This window comes from Oncorhynchus tshawytscha, linkage group LG01, assembly GCF_018296145.1.
Source record: "Oncorhynchus tshawytscha isolate Ot180627B linkage group LG01, Otsh_v2.0, whole genome shotgun sequence".
In the NCBI taxonomy this organism is placed as follows: Eukaryota; Metazoa; Chordata; class Actinopteri; order Salmoniformes; family Salmonidae; genus Oncorhynchus; species Oncorhynchus tshawytscha.
In genome coordinates this window covers 93,230,365-93,239,922 of record NC_056429.1, presented here as the reverse complement: position 1 = coordinate 93,239,922, position 9,558 = coordinate 93,230,365, and the positions used below count along the sequence as shown (strand labels likewise).

At 41.0% G+C, this 9,558-nt stretch overlaps 1 protein-coding gene across 1 annotated transcript in view; it reads left to right on the top strand.

Moving 5' to 3' along the window:
- The first annotated feature begins 263 nt into the window (after positions 1-263).
- The window catches only part of LOC112260223 (forkhead box protein N2), a 44,459-nt gene continuing 35,164 nt past the window's right edge, over positions 264-9,558 (top strand). The window contains exon 1 of the mRNA XM_024435162.2: positions 264-459. The gene's annotated coding sequence lies outside the window, so the exon portion shown is untranslated. The remainder of the gene's footprint in view (positions 460-9,558) is intronic.

Genomic DNA, 9,558 nt, shown 5'->3' with positions numbered 1-9,558 from the left:
CCGTTAATCCCACTTTCACCACCAAATGCTGTGCAGTTTATTCTAACAGTTGGAATTAACTGTATTATTTGGAGACATAAAACAATGGTACTGTGCAATCTAATTTAATTGCGTTTACAATACGCCATATTCTAGTTAGGCTACATAATGAACTCCTGTGAATAAAAAATAAATACAAATTGTGTAGTGGCGAACGCGCGCACAAATCAACGCTGTTCTTCCGCGCTGTGGCCAGATGCCAGGGGGTATGGAAGGGAGGGGTTATGATTGGCTGAAGTGGGTTTGTTGCCTTGGCAACGGAGAGGGGTTTGGTAGCGTTGCTGTGCGGCGTGATCTGCGCGTTGCGTGTATGAGGAAGCAGCTGCGGATGTGATCTCCGACACTGTGAGAAACTGAGACAGACACCTGAACACACGATTCCAGCCACACTGCTATTTTACAGGAACCGCGTGCATGATTGTAAGTAGTTGAAAAGATATGTTTATTTCATTTCATGGTGTGAGATATCACGGAATGCGTTGTGTTTTCCATGGCCGGTGAAAGGCAGCGCGAAGTAAATGAGAGCAGTAACTGATAGCTCGAACAGCCAGCATGGCAGTTCTATAGCGGACAAACATGTAACGTTACTTCCCCCATTTGTTATCCGAACTCTAGCTTTGCGTTATGGTAAGCTACATAAACAATGTTCTATGGAAACGTTTCAATTATTTAGTATGTGTTTTAATATTTTTTTACTACTTTTTTACTTCTCAACTCTACAATATATACTATACTAGAGCTACCTTGTGCTAAGAAGTTGTTTTGGCGTCTTGTCTTCCATGTGGCATTAGCTATCGAGCTAACTGTAGCAAACTTCTTTTGTGACCGAGCAGTAGCCAACAAGATACAATTGACCGTCCAATGTTTTTATTCCGATTTGAGCATGCATTAAACACCTTTACAGACGTATATATCAATTACAACAATGTGTAGCGACGGTGGCAGTAGCTTCGCTACTTTCCTAACAGTTTTAAGGGTCATATCAAAGGCACGTTTTCGCATGCAGTCATTCGATGAACACGTATCGTTGTCGTTTCTTGAATGTGTTATGTTTACTCCCCGGTTTCATTCGACGTTAGATTGCCATGAGTCATGACACGAGTCTGCCTGCAAGTTCAACCATTTGTCAGACACCACATCGATAACTGCCTGAACTTATTTCATGTATTAAATGAGATCATGCCATCTGTGTAATTTGCAGCATGGAGATTTTTAAAGTAATCTGAAATAGTATTTTAAACCTTAGTTGTTGATTTGTTTTATGCAAGAACGCTTTTTCATTTGAGGAGAAAATGTAGGGCAATTTTGTTGGGCGACAGTAGCAGGGGGTGTTACCATGTTTGACTCTGGAGCCCATTTGCGGTGTTGTCGGTCTATCAAACAGCGATAGTCGCTTTGATAACTTATTTTTTTGTGTGTGAAAATGATGAGTGAATTATTTCTGTTATTGATTCCTCATTGAGTGAAATTTCCCATGACACGTGGTCCAGGGGATATCGAAGAGCTGATCAAGCGAAAGATTGGTTGCTAACCTTTAATTTCTTCCGCTCAGCCTCCTCTAATGTCCCATGAGTTGGCCTGCACTCAATGCAATATATATCTGGATGGACAGTTGAGTCAAATCCTCAATCACTCACATGCAGATTGTCCCACGTTGCAATTTTGTCAGTTGAAATGGAGCGTGGTCTTTGACAATGCTTTATGGGACAGCAACACAGCTCACTGATGATGGAAGAAGTCACCACAGCAACTCTGAAGAAGACCCTCGTCATATATTGGAACATATCAGCACATCCCTGGACATTCAATGGGTTTAGTGTCAAATTGCCTTTGGAGTAGCTACAGGTAACTGCCAAAATAAAGGGAACACCAACGTGGTGTCTTAAAGGAAAGATTTGGACTGCTGTTTTTGTCTCTAAGCAATGTTCTATTGATTCCTGGTGTCATTTCATGTGTATCTGAGCTATTTCCATTAAAGCAGGCAGAAATTCAGCCGGTATGACTTAGCATTGCGATAAAGCCGCCCTCATTACACTGGAAGTTAATCAGAATGTGACTTCTAGCAAAACATACATGTCGGATGTAAATACTGGCTAATGTCATAACGTAGGAGGTCGGGCATTGGGCCACCACGAGCATCCAGCACATTTTCAATGCGTCTTGGCATAGATCAGGGATGGGCAACTGCCCCCCCATTAAAAAAATATGTATATACACACACACACTGGGGCTGCGGGTTGCAAAATTCCGGGAACTTAAAACAAATTCTGTAATCATCCAACCAGGAATTCTGGGAATTTATTGAAATTTCCTGGAATTTTGCTACCCACACATTTTTTGGGAACTTAGTCTGGGTCTCACCTTATTGTTGAGAGTTATAATAGTAGAATACACAAGGTGACATTTCTATATTTGGTTATCCATCAGTATTTATTTTCTCATCAGTCACTCAATTAGCCGTGTCAGCTAAAAAAAAGTAGATTGGTAAATGCTAAAAAAATGTTTTTAGCATATACATAGCATATCCACAAAATGTTGCTTAGGGCCCCCAACAAAATGTTGCTGATGGCCCCCCAAAGGCTAGGGCTGGCTCTGACTGCATGTGTGAGAGTGGTTGTGCGTAGCTGATCTGCGAGCCACCGCAGCTCCTGGGCTACACTGGGGCGGCAGTGTAGCCTAGTGGTTAGAGCATTGGACTAGTAACCGAAAGGTTGCAAGTTCAAATCCCCGAGCTGACAAGGTACAAAATCTGTCGTTCTGCCCTTGAACAGGCAGTTAACCCACTGTTCCTAGGCCATCATTGAAAATAAGAATTTGTTCTTAACTGACTTGCCTAGTAAAATAAAGGTAAAAAAATAAAAAATGAGTTCACATTTTGTGCCCCACAACCCTGTCCATGTTGCCGATCCCTGGCATAGATTCTAGAAGTATCTGGGACTCTATTGGAGGGATGTGACACCATTCTTCATCCAATAATGGAATTTATTGTGGTTTTGTTGATGGTGGTGGTAAACGCTGTCTCAGTCGCCACTCTAGAAACAACCTTAAGTGTTCAATTGAGTTGAGATCTGGTAATTGAGACACTTACACACTTTAAACCCCCTATACTCCTTTGAGACCACTATTTCAAAGTCACTGAGATCTCGTCTACCATGGTAGACGGGAATCACACCTGTGTGGAAGCACCTGCTTCCAGTACACTTTGTATCCCTCATTTCCCTGATGATTTCCTGAAGTGTTTCCTTTATTTCGACAGGGGGACTCTGAATTTGTGAGGGGGACACTGCCTTGTGCTTGACCTCAACGGTTGATGAAACCAGTTTTAAAATGTCTGTAGCAAATTGAGTTATAAAACTATGATTTAACAGCAAAAATCAACCATCATTCTGAGGACTTAGGTGTCACATTTTTGGGCAAGTGCCATATTTTACATGGTACATTTTCACCCCAAAGTTATAGTATGGAGTACGCACTAACACTGTGGCTGTGGACATGTCTCATTACGTAACACTTTTTCAAGTTCCTGTAAACTTGTCAGTTTTTAAATAACGTTTTATTTACCCATTATCATCTAGATGAGTAGTCCTTAGATGAGCACAAGTTAATTTATTTGCTTATATGCCTTCAGAATGAGGTTCTATTCTCAAACACCCCCTTGGCCTTCTCATTATCAAACGGCTTAAATTGTGGAAAAGTCAGATTTTTAAAATTGTATTATTATTGATAACGTAATTTGAAATATTTTTTTGTTTTCGGCGTTATGTTTGACCCAGGCTTTTTCATTAGGGTAGCGTTGTTTAAAAAAAACATTTAAATATTAATTTGTTACTTTTTGGGATTTATGGTAATGAAATTTGGAATGTTTTTAAAATGCGTAATATCTGACCGCAAAACATAATATTTATGAAATAGATAAGTACATATCCTAATCTCAGAGATTCCAGAGGGCATTTTGTGAAAGTTGATTCTTGAGATTATTTTTTTTATTTTATTTTACCTTTATTTAACTAGGCAAGTCAGTTAAGAACAAATTCTTATTTTCAATGATGGCCTAGGAACAGTGGGTTAGCTGCCTGTTTTCTGAGTGACTGCTACACTAAATCCATGAGGTAATGGATTATCACAAGATTGTCTGACTGTTGGTGGCCAATTCGACATTTTTTTGTTCTCCATAGGTGTGGCAGTTGGTGTGATAACATACAATAATAATATCCCCTCTCGTTTCTGTGTGATCATGTCTCCCCCTTTCTCTTACAAAACAGGATGATGATTTGGATTGAAACGTGTTGCCTACTCTAGTTGTCTTGTTACGCAGGCAAGTGCGTGTGAGATTAGGGTGGGGAGGGGCAGTGTTCCTGTTTTGTCAAACAGATGCTGTTTGCTGACAAATGTGCCACAGATAAACAGGCCTGAGACAAAAGTAGGGAAACAGAAGTGATCAACTTGTCATTAGTTTACTGCCAGGAATTCAGGCCCATCGTGTGTTTGTGTGTGAGCACACTGTACATGATTGGTTTTCTTTGAACCATATGCTGTTAAAAATGTTTCTACCCTGTGCATTTGCAAGGGAAAAAAATGTATGTACCATAATGTGCACAAGTATACATACTTCTTCCAAGTATCTTAGCTGCCTGAAGTAGTTTGAGACGTTCTCTCTTTCATGGCATTCATGACTATAAATATGCCCTGCCCATAACCCTAGTAATGCTGCTGCTAACCCTGCTATGTAATGGCTATCTCTCAGCACAGGCACGTGGTGGAAAGATTGTCACAAGTGTGTGCGTGCGTGTAGGGGTGTATGTGTTGTTGATCATCTTGGCTGCTCAACATAATAAGGTTATTTCAATCGCCGGCATTAGATTCTAGAATCGAAATCCCCCCCCACCCCTTTATTTGCACTCAGCACTATGTTGACAACAACACACTAACCATATTCCACAGTGAAAGAAGACATGCCATTTTAATCAAGAAGTGCAATAGAAAGAGCCCGGTGCTTCAATTTTGGTGAATATTCTGTCCTTGTCCTCTGGGACATGTTGAAGTGTACCAGACTGACATTATCCATCTCACTCTGGAGACTAGGGAATGGAACACTAATGGTTCTGAGACATGTAGGAGGCTATAGGTGCTTTGTTACTCTTAATACATTCATCATGCCTTGCCTATAGGCGATAGTTCTATCATAAACATGTGTTTCACAAGGTAATATGCCAGTTATTCCGCTTTCCAAGAAGTAAATACTGTTAGATTGCATGTTCTTCACATGCATTAGTGTTAAGGACTTTGAGGCTTGTATGTCTGTTACTTTAAGGCCTACCAGTCTGTGAATACTAAGCATTCCCTATTACGTTAACAACAATTCCATGTTATCACAGTGTGATGGACTTCGACCCAGAATGATGAAAGGTTAGCCTATACCTCTTCAGAACTATAGTAGTGGTCTGTATAGGGGATTGTGTTTTAGCTGGGGCTGTTTAATGGAGGCCATTAGGATTAGCAGCAGTCCTTAAATAAGTTGACATGTCTGGAAGTCTGTTATGGAGACTGAAATAGTTAACTAACCTCTGTCACTCCTATTATTATATTGACTCCGGTGTGCTAAGGTGCTGCACTCAACACCCTTTATACCCAATTAACACTCAAGGTGTGAAAATAACTGGTGGTCTGATGATGTCTGTAGCGACTGGGCCTATCTGAACATTCTGGAGTAGCGTTTGGGGTTTGAGATGGTGTTAAAATTAGGAAACGCACTGCCTGTAGGAACAAAAACGGGTGAGTTTTGAACCTGCATATTTAGTTAATATTGCCTGCTAAAATTAATTTATTTTAACCTCTCTTGGGTAGTGGCAGTATTTTCACGTCCGGATGAAAAGCGTGCCCAGAGTAAACTGCCTGTTATTCAGGCCCAGAAGCTGGGATATGCATATAATTGGTAGATTTGGATAGAAAACACTCAAAAGTTTCTAACACTGTTAAAATGATGTCTGAGTATAACAACTGACATGGCAGGCAAAACCCCGGGGACAAACCATCCAAAAAATATATAATTTCAGCCTTCCACCGTTTCCAATGGCTTTCATGTTTATTATGAGAAGTCCTCCCAGATTGCAGTTCCTAGGGCTTCCACTAGATGTCAACAGTCTTTAGAAAGAGTTTCAGGCTGGTTTTTGGGAAAATGGAGCTAGAGGTTGTAGTTTTTCTAAGTGGCTCCCATTTTGGCTGTAGTGTTAACATGCGCGTGGGTGAAAGTGCATTCTTTGTTCATTACCTGGAGATAAATAACATACTATTATCCGTCTTAAATTTTATAGTTAATTTACGTATTAGGGTACCTGAGGTTTGATTATAAACATTGTTTGGATAAGTTTATTGGTAACGTTTGGAATTCATTTTGAAGGAGGGAAACCGGTGGACTATTGAATGAACCGCGCCAGCTAAACTGAGTTTTTATGGATATAAAGAAGGACATTGTCGAACAAAAGGACAATTTGTGATGTAACAGACCTTTTGGAGTGCCAACAGAAGATCAAAGGTAAGGCATTTATTATACCGCTATTTCTGACTTTCGTGTCACACCTGCCTGGTTGAAAAATGTTTCATATTTTTTGTATGCGGGGTGCTGTCCTCAGATAATCACATGGCGTGCTTTCGCCGTAAAGCCTTTCTGAATCTGACACAGCTGCTGGATTAACAAGAAGTTAAGCTTTAGTTTGATGTATAATACGTGTATTTTCATGAATGTTAAATATTTATATTTCTGTAATTTGAAATTTGAGCACTGCAATTTCACCGGATGTTGGCCAGGTGGGACGCTACTTAACATTGAAGGTTGTGCAATGTAACAGCAATATTTAGACTTAGGGATGCCACTCGTTTGATAAAATACGGAGCGGTTCCGTATTTCATTGAAAGAATTAACCTTTTGTTTTCGAAATGATAGTTCCCGGATTTGACCATATTAATGACCTAGGGCTCGCATTTCAGTGTCTTATGTTATAATTAAGTCTATGATTTGATACAGAAGTCTAACTGAGCAGTGCTAGGCAGCAGCATGCTCGTAAGCATTCATTCAAAAAGTACTTTCGTGCATTTGCTAGCAGCTCTTTGCTGTGCTTCAAGCATTGAGCTGTTTATGACTTCAAGCCTATCAACTCCCGAGATTAGGCTGGTGTAACCAATGTGAAATGGCTAGCTAGTTAGCGGGGTGCGTGCTAATAGCGTTTCAAATCGGTGACGTCACTCGCTCTGAGACCTTGAAGTAGTTGTTCCCCTTGCTCTGCAAGGGCCGTGGCTTTTGTGGAGCAATGGGTAACGATGCTTTGAGGGTGGCTGTTGTCAATGTGCTCCTGGTTCGAGCCCAGGTAGGGGCGAGGAGAGGGACGGAAGCTATACTGTTACACTGGCAATACTAGTGCCTTTACGAACATCCAATAGTCAAAGGTATATGAAATACAAATGGTATTGTTGTAATTGTCATTGCAAATTTATTAATAAAAATAATAATTTTGTCCGATTGATCGGTATCGGCTTGTTTTGGTCCTCCAATAACCGGTATCTGCGTTGAAAAATCATAATCGGTCGACCTCTACTTCTGACCCACTGGAATTGTGATGCAGTGAATTATAAGTGAAATAGTCTGTCTGTAGACAATTGTTGGAATGCACAAAGTAGATGTCCTAACCGACTTGCCAAAACTATTTTTTTTGTTAACCAGAAATTTGTGGAGTGGTTAAAAAATTAGTTTTAATGACTCCATCCTAAGTGTATGCAAACTTCCGACTTCAACTGTAGATGTAGAGTAATTGATGTGCATATAGGACGTAGAGTAATTGTTTATTGATGGTCTCAGCATGACTCCCTGGCTAAAGGGTTAACTAGTGATTATTTTAAGTATGGTTGTTTTTTATAAGGTAAGTTTAATGGTAGCTAGCAACTTACCTTGGCTTCTTGCTGCACTTGCGTAACAGGTAGTCAGCCTGCCACGCAGTCTCCTCGTGGAGTGCAATGTAATCGGCCACAATCGTTGTCCAAAAATGCTGATTACCGATTGTTATGAGAACTTGAAATAGGCCCTAATTACTCGGCCATTCCGATTAATCGGTCAACCTCTAGTCAGAAGTTTACATACACTAAAGATATCCTATCAGAAGCTTCTAAAGCCAATTGACATAATTTGAGTCAATTGGAGGTGTACCTGTGGATGTATTTCAAGGCCTACCTTCAAACTCAGTGCATCTTTGCTTGACATCATGGGAAATTCAAAAGAAATCAGGCAAGACCCCAGAAAAAAAATTGTGGACCTCCACAAGTCTGGTTCATCCTTGGGAGTAATTACCAAACGCCTGAAGGTACCATGTTCATCTGTACAAACAATAGTACGCAAGTATAAACACAATGGGACCACACAGCCGTCATACCGCTCAGGAAGGCGACCCGTTCTCTCTCCTAGAGATTAGCGTACTTTGGTGCGAAAAGTGCTAATCAAATTTATTTATATAGCCCTTCGTACATCAGCTGATATCTCAAAGTGCTGTACAGAAACCCAGCCTAAAACCCCAAACAGCAAACAATGCAGGTGTAGAAGCACGGTGGCTAGGAAAAACTCCCTAGAAAGGCCAAAATCTAGGAAGAAACCTAGAGAGGAACCAGGCTATGTGGGGTGGCCAGTCCTCTTCTGGCTGTGCCGGGTGGAGATTATAACAGAACATGGCCAAGATGTTCATAAATGACCACCATGGTCAAATAATAATAATCACAGGCAGAACAGTTGAAACTGGAGCTGTAGCACGGCCAGGTGGACTGGGGACAGCAAGGAGTCATCATGCCAGGTAGTCCTGAGGCATGGTCCTAGGGCTCAGGTCCTCCGAAAGAGAGAATTAGAGAGAGCATACTTAAATTCACACAGGACACCAGATAAGACAGGAGAAGTACTCCAGATATAACAAACTGACCCTAGCCCCCGACACACAACCTACTGCAGCATAAATACTGGAGGCTGAGACAGGAGGGGTCAGGAGACACTGTGGCCCCATCCGATGACACCCCCGGACAGGGCCAAACAGGAAGGATATAACCCCACCCACTTTGTCAAAGCTATTTCATTGTGGAGCTTTTTACTAGGATTAAATGTCAGGAATTGTGAAACTGAGTTTAAATGTATTTAAGGTATATGTAAACTTCTGAATTCAACTGTTTATACACATCAATTAGTCTTCAGTGGAAGAAAGATTACTAAGACACACTCAATCACATGAAGGCACAGATGACTGGTTTTCATGGACAGTCACAGTAGCAAGATGTTCACCACTCTGTTTACTGTTTCTCAGGCCGTCTAGACTTAACCGTTCATGTAGCTTTAGTATTCTGATCTTAGAGTTTTGGTCATGGAATTCCCAGTGCGTCATGCATCTGCAACTGCATGTAAATGTGTCCGCAGTGTGTCCAGATGACCTTTTCCAGGGCTGTATTCAAATGGAATTGGCCAGTCCGCAAACGAGCAGGCAATGTTAAAGGGATTGC